At 41.3% G+C, this 12,990-nt stretch overlaps 1 protein-coding gene across 1 annotated transcript in view; it reads right to left on the bottom strand.

Moving 5' to 3' along the window:
* xt6l.L (XT-6 like precursor L homeolog) overlaps positions 1–12,990 on the bottom strand; it is a 36,247-nt gene that overhangs the window by 10,443 nt on the left and 12,814 nt on the right.

Below are 12,990 nucleotides of genomic sequence, written 5' to 3'. Positions count from 1 at the left end.
TTTGCACTTACAATCAATCGATCTTACACAGTAATTGAACAATATAATGATGAATAGAATTCTAGTTAGGTGTTCCGAGCTCAAAGAAATAAGTTTAATTTGTAATGAGATCTGATTTATATTATTGCTCTATTTTACTTCAAGTGATGCTGATTTCTAGATGACAGTTGTATTTGTTAATGGTATTCTTTGCAATGACAATGTATGTACATAGATTCCTTCACCATGTTTTATATGACTCAAAATTGGCATGGATATTGTAAATGCACATATTTCCTACCATTCTATGTTTCCCCTCCCCACTACCTTCCCCTCTTATTATTTTCTGTACCCCCTCCTCCTCTTTCCTTGCTTTAAATTTGAAAAATAAAGAATATTTAAGAAAAAGAAATAAGTTTAATTATTCCAGTGATGATTGCTTGAGTTTCATGTCAGAACCCTCTTGCACTAGTTATAGAAAGGTGTAAAAGGTTTTATTGAGCAATAAATGAAAGAACGATCCACGATCATGCTGGACTCCTGCTCCCAGCATGCTCCACTGGTGATAATATTTTAAAGTATGTTGCTATATGTTGTCCACCAATATTTGCATTTTGTCACCTTTAAATAATGGTGAAGTTGCCACCCTACCTATTCAGAATAAACATATTACCATGTTTGTGAGAAGTTAAATAAAATTAGCCTTTCTTTATCACAACAATGAATATATGTTTAATCAATAAAAAAATTGTTTACTATGTACAAACACATGTCAGCTTATTCATTCATTAATACTTTGTACAGCAGTTCTATGTACATGTAAAGAAAAAGCAATTACCATCAGCAAAGCGACGTTCGTCATTGGCTTCCCGTTGTTGAGGTGCTCCTCCCAGCAAATGTGCACCAACTAAATATTAAAACAAGTCAAGGAAAAAAAATAAACCAAAATTGATGATATAGAAATCTAAATGGGGACTTGAGGAAGTAATACATTTTGAGGGTTGGTAGATTGATAATCGTGGGTGAGGCCAACTAAACTTTCTGACAGCAAAAAAGAGCAGTTACTACAGCAAATCAAAAACATCACTTTTACTTACAACCAGCAGGTAAATTCTAATGACAAATAGCAAATACTACTACTACTACTACTACTTCACGCTGGCTAAAATGTAAGTCGTCTGAAGTTGCCTCACAAGGAAATTTCAGGCGACTTTGTAAAATGAAATGCTCCGAGTGCCATCCTGCCGGCGTTTTGCATTTTAGCCGGTGGGAAGGCAGGGGAGGCAGTTCGGGGAGATTAGTCAGCCCGAACAAGAGGAAATGTCGCCAGGCTTTGCCGAATCTACCTGTGTGCCCTGACCCTAAAATATAAATAAATGTGACTCATTAATGTAGCCTAGAAGGCGCTGTTTTCACCAGTTCACTGGTGTCTATGGGAAACATTTTATTCATAGAGATATCATTGCACCCAGCATGGCAGCCCCCAAAAAGACACATTCAGGACTAATGAGCCCTATATGTCACTATCTGTTGTCACTAATTCTGTGAGCAGCTGTGTTCTCCTGCATGTTCTGTTGGTTTCATTATTGCTACTATAAGCTGTGTAATAGCACAGAGCAATGCAGTGAATACAGACGGACTGAAGAGGATAGCACAGACAGAGAGCTTGTGTGCTGACAGGGGCTATCCTAACTCAAATACCTGGTTGTTTGAGGAATCTGTTAGCTTTTGCTCTTCCATTTACACTGCACATATACTTTCTGAGAAACATCCCCTGCCAGCTCTTTATAATAAACAGCTTCTATGGATTCTCCTGCTTACCTCCTGCTTATCTGTAGCAATAAATCTGGCTGTATAATTTTCCTGACCCTATCTGCAGACTCCTAAACTAACTCTTTGCTGTCTTTCTCGTAGAAAACAGTTAATGCTCTGTGCTCCAAAAAGGACAAAGGGCCCACTAAGGTTAGATCCCACCAGGAAAAGTCCCAATACCCTGTCAAGTCAGTCTGACACAGACCACAAGAGCTTGCTTGCTACCCCAACCCCCCTACTCCCCTCCTATGCTCTCATATTTACTGAGGGGGACCTTTCCAGCTCACCCTATTTACCTTTTTTTTTGTAAATCTTCCTCTGGATCAGTATTAATTTTTGTAGACTAAATCAATACTTTCATATTTTTATCCTTATCCATTACTAATACAATAGCATTAGAAGTTAAATTCTGAATGGACATATCTAGAAATCTGTAAAACACTGAAATGTAAATAATTCCTAGCAACATATTTTATGTATATGGTTTAAAAGATGACCTGGTTAGCTTTTATCTCACATCGGCTTTATTTTGTGTCATTCACTTGCAGCCTTATTACCCTGGCAACCAAGTATTTGTTTAGTAGCAGGAATAAATAATTTCTGAACAGAAAAATATGTGATAAAACCAATATTTTATTAATTTTACAGTGGGTTACAGACCCTAGCAACACCAAGTTCTAAGGAAAATCAAATTTTTTAAATTAGTTAAAAAAATTTGATTGCAATCACTAAGGGGTGCCTAACAATTGACACCCCCCTCCAGTGATTACAACCACTTAACTGATACCCAGTGTTCCTTTTAGCAGAATATTGTACCAGCATGGGGTACTTCCGAGTGCGTACCACAGAGCAAACTTCTTGCTTCTTCCTTCTTTGCATAGGTACACATAGGTACACTTGTGCCGTAGAGTGATAAACTGAACCTTATGCAAAAATCTGGGGTTTTTACTCTACTACACATGTTAATGAAGAAGCAAAAGATGATCTGTCCTTAGTTCTTACTCAGAAGTACCCCAAGCCGGTACAGTTTTCTACTACCAGGAGCACCTGCCCAGGGTATCAGATAGGCGATTATAATCACTGGAGGTGCCTAATTGTTGACCCACACTCACAAAGTTCATGCTTATCTGTTGGGAATGCTAATAATATTGTATAGATCAGCATCCGGGATTAGAGGTTTCTTCAAATCTTGACTATAAAATAAAATGAGAAAGTGCCCCATTAGGCACAAAATGTGTCAAGCTCTCCATGTCATTTTTACTTTTATAATTATTTTGTTTGGTACACTAAGGGGCAGATTTATTAAGGGTTGAACAGTATATGCAAAATCAAATTCAAATGTAAATTTGAATGTGAGATTTTTCACACAGCACTGGAAACAGTTCTAATCTGAATATTCGTTGCAAAAAAAGAAAAATTTACACTCGCACACCCTGGCCATCCGAAGTCACACGAGTTCCAGGTGCTAGATGTTTAGAGGAATTGGACAACCTCGAAAGCAGTGTAAATACAAGACACACCAGCACAACATGGATAATTCTAGCAGGATTTGACCTTGCTCGTTTATTTGCGGATGCAACGTTTCGGGGCGTGACCCCTTTCTCAAGCATGCTTGAGAAAGGGGTCATGCCCCGAAACGTTGCATCCGCAAATAAACGAGCAAGGTCAAATCCTGCTAGAATTATCCATGTTGTGCTGGTGTGTCTTGTATTTACTAATCTGAATATTCACCACCTAAAACCTGCCGAGTTAATTTACAAGTCAATGGCAGAGGTCCATTGAACCATTTGAATATGTTAATTGCCTTCCTGATATTTAACTTTTTTCCGGATGGAAAAAAGTTTCGGGTCAGGACTATTCAATCGAATATTAGATGTTCAAGTAACCTCCCATTCGAGTTGTGAGTATATTTGAATTTATTACAGTAAAAAAACTTGACATACATTCAAAATCCTACCTTTGCTAAATCTGCCTATTTGGGTATCCAAAATGTTGGTATTTATTTATAAAAGAAAACCTTAACTTTGGGTTAGTAGCTTCTCCTTGGACCCATGAATATGGATCATCGCTTTGTTATCTGGGGCTTGAAGGTCATACGCCAAAGGTTGGTGCATGAATTGAAACAGAACTGTTCAAATTAGAAACAGAAACATCTCTGTAAACACTTTGATAATAAGCCAAGTACTGTATTTCTGTTAAATTCTGTTTAGTTCTTGCTCACTAGCAGTACACCAGAAGGCTTAATTATTGATTTTGCATATTTGTATTAATATTTTATTAAATGTCAAATTATAAAAAAGTACTAATATTAATAAAGGTTCCACCCTTTATTACAAAGTACCACTCTATCTTCAAGCCAAAGCAAGCATTTCTGTACTGCCATAACATTAACTCAGTGCCTAATTGTTGTTACAATACTCCCAATGGTACTATACATTAGTAACATCTATACAATAGTGGACATTGACAGAACAGGAAGGGAGGAATGTTGCTCCAACTTACTTTTTAAACCAGCCTTTAAAGCTTTACCTAGGAAAGATGCAAGTCCTCGGACATCACGTTCTTCATCTGCAAAACCTTCTGGCTGTGACAATGGGTTTGCAGAGAGCACAGCAAATAACACACAAAGTAATATCCCTTTGAACATGCTGAAAGGAAGAGTATAAGTACAAGCCAATCAGTAGCTTTATTCATTTTGTTTTATGCTTATATTCTTTAATAACACTTTGTACATTTTTTTATATTACTGATTAAATATTTGCAACCCCACGGACATGTTAAGAGATGACTAGAAATTGAGAAAATCCCAAATGCAATTGCAAAATTCTGTCTGAATCCAGTAGCTTCAATACATTTGGGACTTGAACCCATTTAGCATTGAAAATCTTTCCTAAACAAGGTCCAGACAGGGGACGGGGGTGACGTCACAATTGGCAGACCGTTCACATTACCAGGGTGATTGTGTCATATGGGTGGGACTATGAAACGGCAAATCAGAGATTGGCCGATTGCCATGTCAAGCTCGGAAAATACTGCTGGCTTTCCTTATTTGGCAGTGTCGGACTGGTGGCTAACCTATTTATAAAAATCATGAAGAAAGAAGCACAGATGTTTTAAACTTGAACCAATGTCATAAACTCCTGGTAAAGTATGTGCTAGGAAAGCAAATATATTGTGTCGTCACCTTAAAGTGCAACTCTGGCTAAAATGTGTTAAAGAGACCCAGACATCACATAAACACCTAATATACCTATCACCATAATTTGTTCCTTCAAAAGTATGAGTAAAGACCATTTTATATACTGAAATCCAGCTACAAAACTGTTCTTTTTCTGCATCATTTGAAATCCTGGCAGGGGAGGAGGGACTACAACATTGGTGTTACAAATTGTCCACACCTTACAGACAGCATGCAGGAACTACATATCCCACAATGCATTGCACTGAGTGCTGTTCAGCAGACTGTTATATTTTTATTAAGTCTCCAAGTAGTCAACCAGATCAGCAAGAGAACAGAGGGCTATACTTAGGTAACTGCTCCAAACCACATTATTACAAATAAAATCAAGAAAAGGCTGCATATTTTTTAACTGATGTATATTGCAAGGTTTCTTGAACTTATGTTTACTTCAAACAGCTTAAATTGTGTTTGGGTAGAGTTCCCTTTAATAAATTTAAAATACATTTTATGACAATATATTATACATAATAATATAATTTATATTTTACCAGTGTGATTTACCTCAGATTTTCCACCCCGCTTCAAAACTGTAGTGAACCTGCAGTGAATTAGTTAGATGACAAAATTATTAGAAAGAAAACACTTACCTTTCAGAAGGTAATTGCAAGAGATTTTGCAAGGTACTAAGTAAAGAGTGCGCTTTGTGATCCCTCACAGTTATGCTAACCTTTATATAGCAACTTATATGTATACTCTGCAAACAGAGCCAAATGAGGCATCACAAACTCTTAGTCTGATGATAGGAACTCATGACAAAGTAATGTCACTTCTAAACAAAGCTGAAATCTTGTCTTAGCTTGACTCTAGGAACTCGTGACAAAATAATGTCACTTTAAAACAAAGCTGGAATCTTGGCTTCTTTTCAATTTGGTAGTTAAAGGAGAAGGAAAGGCCCTCTGTACTTGGGGGTGCCAAACGTTAGGCACCCCAAGTGATTGTATATACTTACCTCACACCCCAGACCAATGCTCCTATCAGCAGAAAACTGCACCGGCCCAGGGTTCTTTCAGCAACCACCATGGCTTCTTCTTTCTTCATGCGCGGTAGAGCGAAAAGCCATACTTTAATGAAGTCGGCTATTCCGTTCTACTGAGCATGCGTCTGCCCTGGGAAATCTGAAGAAAGAAGAAGAAGGAAGCCGATAGCTCAGTGGTGCTCACTGGAAGATTCCCCAGACCAGTGCAGTTTTCTCCTTATAGGAGCACTGGCCCGGGTGTGAGGTAAATATTGTGAGCTTCAGGTAGCGAAACCCCAAGGCCCCGGAACAGTTTTCAGGACAGAGAATGGAGACCGACACCGACTTTTAAGTTAAAATGCAGCTTTGCTGACCTTTATTTGGAACAAACACAAATCTTCAGCCCACTGGCTTCACATTGGGGATAACATTAGCTTCACATAAGCCTTAACAGTCCCAATTCACACCCTCAGTGATGTTAACTTTAACTCACGGTTTCCTTAGCCCTCACTGGCTTTTGGTGGGCCGCAAATCCCAGAATCCTCTCTGGGCACACTCGAGACACACTTGTCTCCTGGGAGGGGTTTCTCTTTTCCTCTCCAGTGCTTTGGAGCTCTCTCTCCAACTCAGGTCAGCGGGGAATCACTCTCCTTCCCAGTTGTACACAGGCACCTTCCTTCACTCAAGAAGGTTCTCACATGGCTCCTCCAGCTCCAGGAGATATCCAGGGGAAGAAGTCTTGAGGTGTTGCTCCACATCTCCTTTTAACTACACAAATTTGCGAATTTATTCACCGGCCGCGAATAGCGAAAATTCGCTGCAAATTTGCGCCATCACTAATAGGCACCATCTTTCCCTACTATACCTTCTATCCCACAATCACACTCCCTTCCCAGAGACTATTATCCCACTGTTACTATAGGCACCATCTCTCACTACTATACCTGCTATCCCACAGCCATAGTCCCTTCCCAGAGACTATTATCCACTGTTACTATAGGCATCATCTCTCCCAACTATACCTGCTATCCCACAGTCACTGTAACGGTTGGCACCCTGAATCTAGAACCAATGCCAAGCACCCTTGGTCTCAGCTTGTGCTTCTGCCTGTAGCAGCCACCTTTGGCCTCGGGAGGAGCCCTCAGCTACTTAGATGCCGCCAGGTCCTAAAACAAGAGGTGCAAGGTGAAAGGTTCTAAACAAGCGAAGGGGCACAACTGTAAGAAAAGTCTTTTGGGCAGAAGGTCGTGGTACAAGGTGTAAGACAGAATCGTAGTCAGGACAGGCCGGGTCGAGGCAGGCAGAGAATAAGCGGTCAGGCAGGCAAGGGTCAAAACCGGAAGATCAATCAGAAAGGATTTAGCAGAAGAGGTAATCGGTATACAGGCAAGGGTCAGGATCCAGAGGTCAGAATAGTCAAAAGACAGGCAGGGTCACAACAGGAATCAAACATGTTCAAAACAGATTAGCACAAGCTCAAATAGCACCAGGAACAAATTCCTATAACGCGCAAGATCTGGAAGCCCTTTTAAGCTATTTATACTTTTTGAATTTCGCACCCTTGTGCGCTGACGTCATCACGCCAGCGCTCCTTTAAATCTAACAGCAGCGCGCCGCGCGCGCCCTAGAGAGCAGACGCCTGCGGCCTAATAGCAGAGACTGCACGGCACGGTGGGCGTCCCCACCGAGGGGGTGGCAGACGTTCCTGCCGTCCCCCCACTAGACGACCAGGTAAGATCGCTACAGTCACACTCCCTTCCCAGAGACTATTATCCCACTGTTACTTTAGGCAAAATCTCTCCCTACTATACCTGCTATCCCACAGTCACACTCCCTTCCCAGAGACTATTATCCCACTGTTACTATAAGCACCATCTCTCCCTACTATACCTGCTATCCCACAGTCCCTTCCCAGAGACTATTATCCCACTGCTACTATAGGCAACATCTCTCCCTACTATACCTGCTATCCCACAGTCCTTTCCCAGAGACTATTATCCCACTGTTACTATAGACACCATCTCTCCCTACTATACCTGCTATCCAACAGCCACACTCCCTTCCTAGAGACTATTATCCCACTGGTACTATAGGCATCATCTCTCCCTATATACCTGCTGTCTCATATTACAGTCCCTTTCCAAAGTCTAGTTTCCCCACTGCTACTATAGAAGTAACAAAAAACTTACATTCATTAAAATAATAGGCAAAAATTATGTTCAGCACAAGCCCATTTAGTTGAATTAGTGTTGAACAAGGGAGTGTTCCTTTTCTGTCATTACATTCCTAGGCATTGTTATGTTTATGTTACTTTGGAAATGCCTAATTTTGTAGAGTACCATGTCTATGTCTAAACAATTATTTTAAAGCTGTACTTATCAAGCAGGACTTTTTAAATATTTGGTGGCAAAACTGGAGCAAAATACCTATTCTCAGAAATCAGAATTTTCCAGACTTTGATTGAATGAAATGCAAGCCGTGCAATGAGAGGGCGGGTGGCGCTCCTGGTATAGGGGCCTTTGTTCCTGTTTATATTTCCCTCTAAGCGAAATTGTAAAACTAAAACATCTGCATGTCGACAGTTGTTTTCCGGTTTGACCAGCTGTAAAAATTTTCATAAACTGTTGCAGCTTAAGGTGTTATGGTCTGTACAGCATGAGCCCTGAGACTGCTTAAGTGAACCCAACTCTGTGAAACAGGAGACCCCTGTAGACACTGGTCTTCACCGACACTTTTGGGGCACTGGAAATTTTTGCTTATAGAACCTGAAAATGGCAGAGAGAATTCCGGTAAAAAAGTACAGACTAGGCTTAAAGGAAAACTATACCCCCAAACAATGTAGGTCTCTATAAAAAGATATTGCATATAACAGCTCATATGCTAAACCCTGCTTCATGTAAATAAACCATTTCCATTATAATATATTTTTTTGTAGTGTGTGCATTACAAAATGGAGGCTCAAGGCAAGAGATGTAAAAGGGCAATATTTTCTTAAATATATATTCCAGTTTGGTAAAATTCTTTAATATGCCACTTAATTTGATATAAACTATTTTTTGCTCAAGTATTTATTTTGAAGGTATAGGTCGTGCCCCAGGTTAGAGCAAAGAGCGGTGAGTTAGAGCTTCATAGGCTCAATGCTGCAGTTGGTTTGATGTATAGTAACTGCACCATGGATATAAATCCACAGCAGTTAGCAAAGAGATTGGGCAGTAAGACTCTACAAATGTTGAATCCTTGCCAGGTTTCGCAAGCAGGGCAATAGCAGCCTCATACATTGAGTCTGGGAGGGCTGATGAGTGCACAGCATGCTTGAATACTTTAAGAAGTAAAGGAGCTACTGTTTTGGAATGCCTTTTGTATAGTTCTATTGGCAGACCGTCTGCACCCTCTGCTTTTCTTACTGGAAATGTGTCAATCGCCTCATGTATCTCTGCTAGGGACAGCTCAGCGTCCAAATAGTTTTGGTACTCCAACGGCAGGTGGTTAAGGGTCAGCCTTTTCAGTTTCTCTTAGAAGAGTAATTGCGGGGGGAGTAGAGTGGGTTCTGGTGAGGTGAGCAAGCATTCTCCCTGCGCTATCACCGTGCTCCAATATATTGTGTTTATAAAAGAAAAGTTTGTGTTTAGCTCTTCTGTTCATAAGGTGGGAGTAATCATCCTGGGCTTCTTTGAGCTCTTTAAATTTCTGCGGACAGGGATTTGTTACAAGGACGTTCGCAGTTTGTGTTTGTGTTTAGCTCAAATGTGGCTCTTTTCTCAGCCATCACCACATTTGTACATATCTCAAGCTCTCAAGCTCTATAGGGGCATGGTCCGTTATTCCCCCTAGGGAGGTATTTGACACTTTTGACTTGTGCCAGGGATGCAGATTAACGTAGCAGTGGCCTATCCTAGATAGAACTGTATGCGAGGAAGAAAAGCAAGAGTATTGCCAGTCAGTAGGGTTGAAATGCCTCTAAGCCTGTACCAGCCCGGCTGCTTGTGTGATTTCTTTAATATTAGTGGTGAGTTCCTGTCCGGCTATGGGGGTTTTCTAAGTCTATCCATTGTAATATCTAATACTGCATTGTAGTCACCAAGTGCCAACACTGTAGCATGCTGAAATTGTGCCATAAATGTAATTCAATTAACAATGCACGCATCACTGTAGGAGGGAGGGACATATGTTAGGCCTGTAAGTATCAGTGGATAAACAGAAATCTGCCTTTAGCATCAAATTTTACAGATTCTAGAATAAAGGGGGTATTCCTGGATATTAATATTGCTACTCCTGAGGAGTGTGTCAAATATTCAGTGTGGTAATACCAACCTACCCATGGACGTTTTAGAGCTCGTATTTTGGAACCTGTAAGGTGTGTCTCTTGGAGCATAAGTATATTGGCTCCAATTTTCACTTTATAGCATCATTTAGGCCCCTTATGTTCCAACTTATTACCTTAAGTGCCATAGTCCTTTACGGGTTGGGTGTTTGGCACCTTCAGGTCCCTCTCTCTTGTGTCTGGTATATTAGTAAACTATTCAAATTGTGCCATTAACCTACCTGAACCTAAACATTTAACCTTAACTAGCTGAACTAATCCCTTTACCCACCCTTCCTGCCCCATACCCCAACAATAGGCAGAACTTGTTCCCAAATCAAATATACTTAGGGGGCACCAGCTATCGCCAGGCCGCTCTGGTTGGTAGCTTGTGGTGAGCTAACAACTAAACTAGTGCACCATGCTCCTGGCCTAAGTGCACAATAACAATACAAATACAATAGCATTAGTAATGAAGAAACCGGCTGAATTAGGGTACATTACCTCTGCCCATAAAGCCATTGAGAAGTACGAGTCAAGGGGCAACGGATTATCCATTTACTAGCCTCTCTTACATGAGTAAAAGTGTCTATGTTTAGGATTAAAGTCTATGGTATTGACCCAGTGGTCACTCGCTGGCTAGTTGCAGGTAGTTGTCAAACAGTTATAGGGGGCTTACCCTCAGTAAAGTTGAAGAGTCCCGATCCCCAAAATGGACTGGAAGATAGGTTTCCCTCATGATGGCTACGGATTGTTGTTGGGTCTCCTTCTCTGGGTGTCCAGCCATTTATTCAGATCGTGAGGTGCCGTGAAGAAACGGGTCTGGCCTTCTGCCACCACCAGAAGTCGAGCAGGGTAAAGCATCGCATATTGAAGCCCCATCTCATGGAGTCTCCTCTTGCACTGCTGGAATTTGGCCCTTTGACGTTGAATCTCAGAAGAGAAGTCTGCCTATATCAACACTTTAGCTGCTTGGTAGTTAAGGGTGTCTTTCCGTCTCACCTGTGCCAGTGCCGCATCCCTGTCCCTAGCATTGAGAAGCCGTGCAATGAGAGGGCGGGTGGCGCTCCTGGTATAGGGGCCTTTGTTCCTGTGAGCTCATTCCACTGTGAAGGCTTGCGAGAAGGCCACACGGCCAAACTGCTCTGCCAGCCAGACCTCAATGAAATGTTCCAGTGATTCACCCTCCGCTCTCTCAGGGAATCCAATAAATCTCAGATTATTGCGGCGGAGCCTATTTTCTGGGTTGTCAGCTTTGGAGGTACAAGTGGCAATTGCCTGATCCAATTGCTGTATTTAATTTGGCAGCGGATGACAAATATCTTCCACCGACCCTCCATTCAAGCTCCGATGTCCTCTCCCGGACCTTTTGCAGGTCTAGCTTGATGATTGAAAGCTAGACTTTAATTTCTTCAGTTTTGGAGCAGATTAGTGAAGCACAGGAGTTAATTTGAGGCACGGATCTCATTGAGAAGGTCAGATAGCGTAGGCTCTTGTGGTGGTGGCACTCCAGAGGCTGTTGCTTCGTATTTTGGGCCTGGTAGTTGTTGGTCGTCGAGCAGCTCTCTGGCGTATCTCTCTAGGTGCGCTGCCGCCTCAGAGGCACTTTTTTGAGCTTTATTTTGACCCATTAGTGATCTTGGGGGAAGCGGTTCCCAGGTTCTATTGTTTTTCTCCGTTGTTAATGCAAGTTTATCAGGATTTAGCAGGGTTCTTAAAGGCCAGGACGCAGAGCTTCCCTCACTTGCGACCTCTTACATAAAGTTTACTACTTAATTTGTAAAGTTTGGTCTCAGGTCCTTTCTTTATTGTCACAACATATTTACAACCAATACAATAAATATTGTATATTAATATTTTAAGCCGATACAGAGGATTAAGGACAGTCATAACTATCCAAGGAGTTCTGAAAACATTTGTCCAGGGCCTGCTCAACTTTCATTTACATTCATTGGGCTGAAAAGTGGTGGTGGCCACTGAAGGGCTGAAGAAATAATTTGCCTAAAGGGACAGGGTCAGCAAAAATGGTTGGTGGGGTGGAAAGGGCACTGATGTACTTAGGGAACTGTCATTCTGAGATAGAAAAGCTGGCAGGACCCGCGGGTTGTGTAGGTTCGGGCCATCCCTTACACAAAATATTCCGGCTGTGGGTAGGTTTGGGCCAATCACTTCCTGCTGCCCTTGCCCTTACGCATCCGTGACATCAGAAATGGCAGTGGGTAAATAAGGAGACACTGAGCCACGGGACGGATTTGGCTCAGATGCAGGGTCAGGTTAGGGTTGGTACGGGTTGATATCACTACTCTGAGAGGATTGGAGCAAATAATTTTAAAGGAAAAATTCAATGTTGTATTGACAGCAATATTCCAATGCTACCTGTACAGACTGGCTTACAGAGCAACAGGTGTAGAGAGTAACTGGCCTCTGAGCCAGCCTGCTCCTGCAGAACAAAGTGGTAGTTCAAAGGGGCATCCAATCCCACATAAATTATCTATGGTGTATGAATGAATGAATGAATAGTGCAGGATTAAAAAAAATAAATTAAAGTGGTGGTTCACCTTTAAGTTAAATTTTAGTATGATATAGAATGGCTAATTCTAATCAACTTTTCAATTGGTCATTGAAAAACAAATGCTCTGTAAGGTTACAAATGTATTTATTTTGCTACTTTTTATTCCTCATCTTTCTATTCAGGCCTCTCCT

Source organism: Xenopus laevis, chromosome 6L (assembly GCF_017654675.1).
Source record: "Xenopus laevis strain J_2021 chromosome 6L, Xenopus_laevis_v10.1, whole genome shotgun sequence".
Classification (NCBI taxonomy): domain Eukaryota; kingdom Metazoa; phylum Chordata; class Amphibia; order Anura; family Pipidae; genus Xenopus; species Xenopus laevis.
The sequence above is the reverse complement of the archived record's forward strand: the minus strand, read 5'-3'. Positions and strand labels throughout refer to the sequence as shown.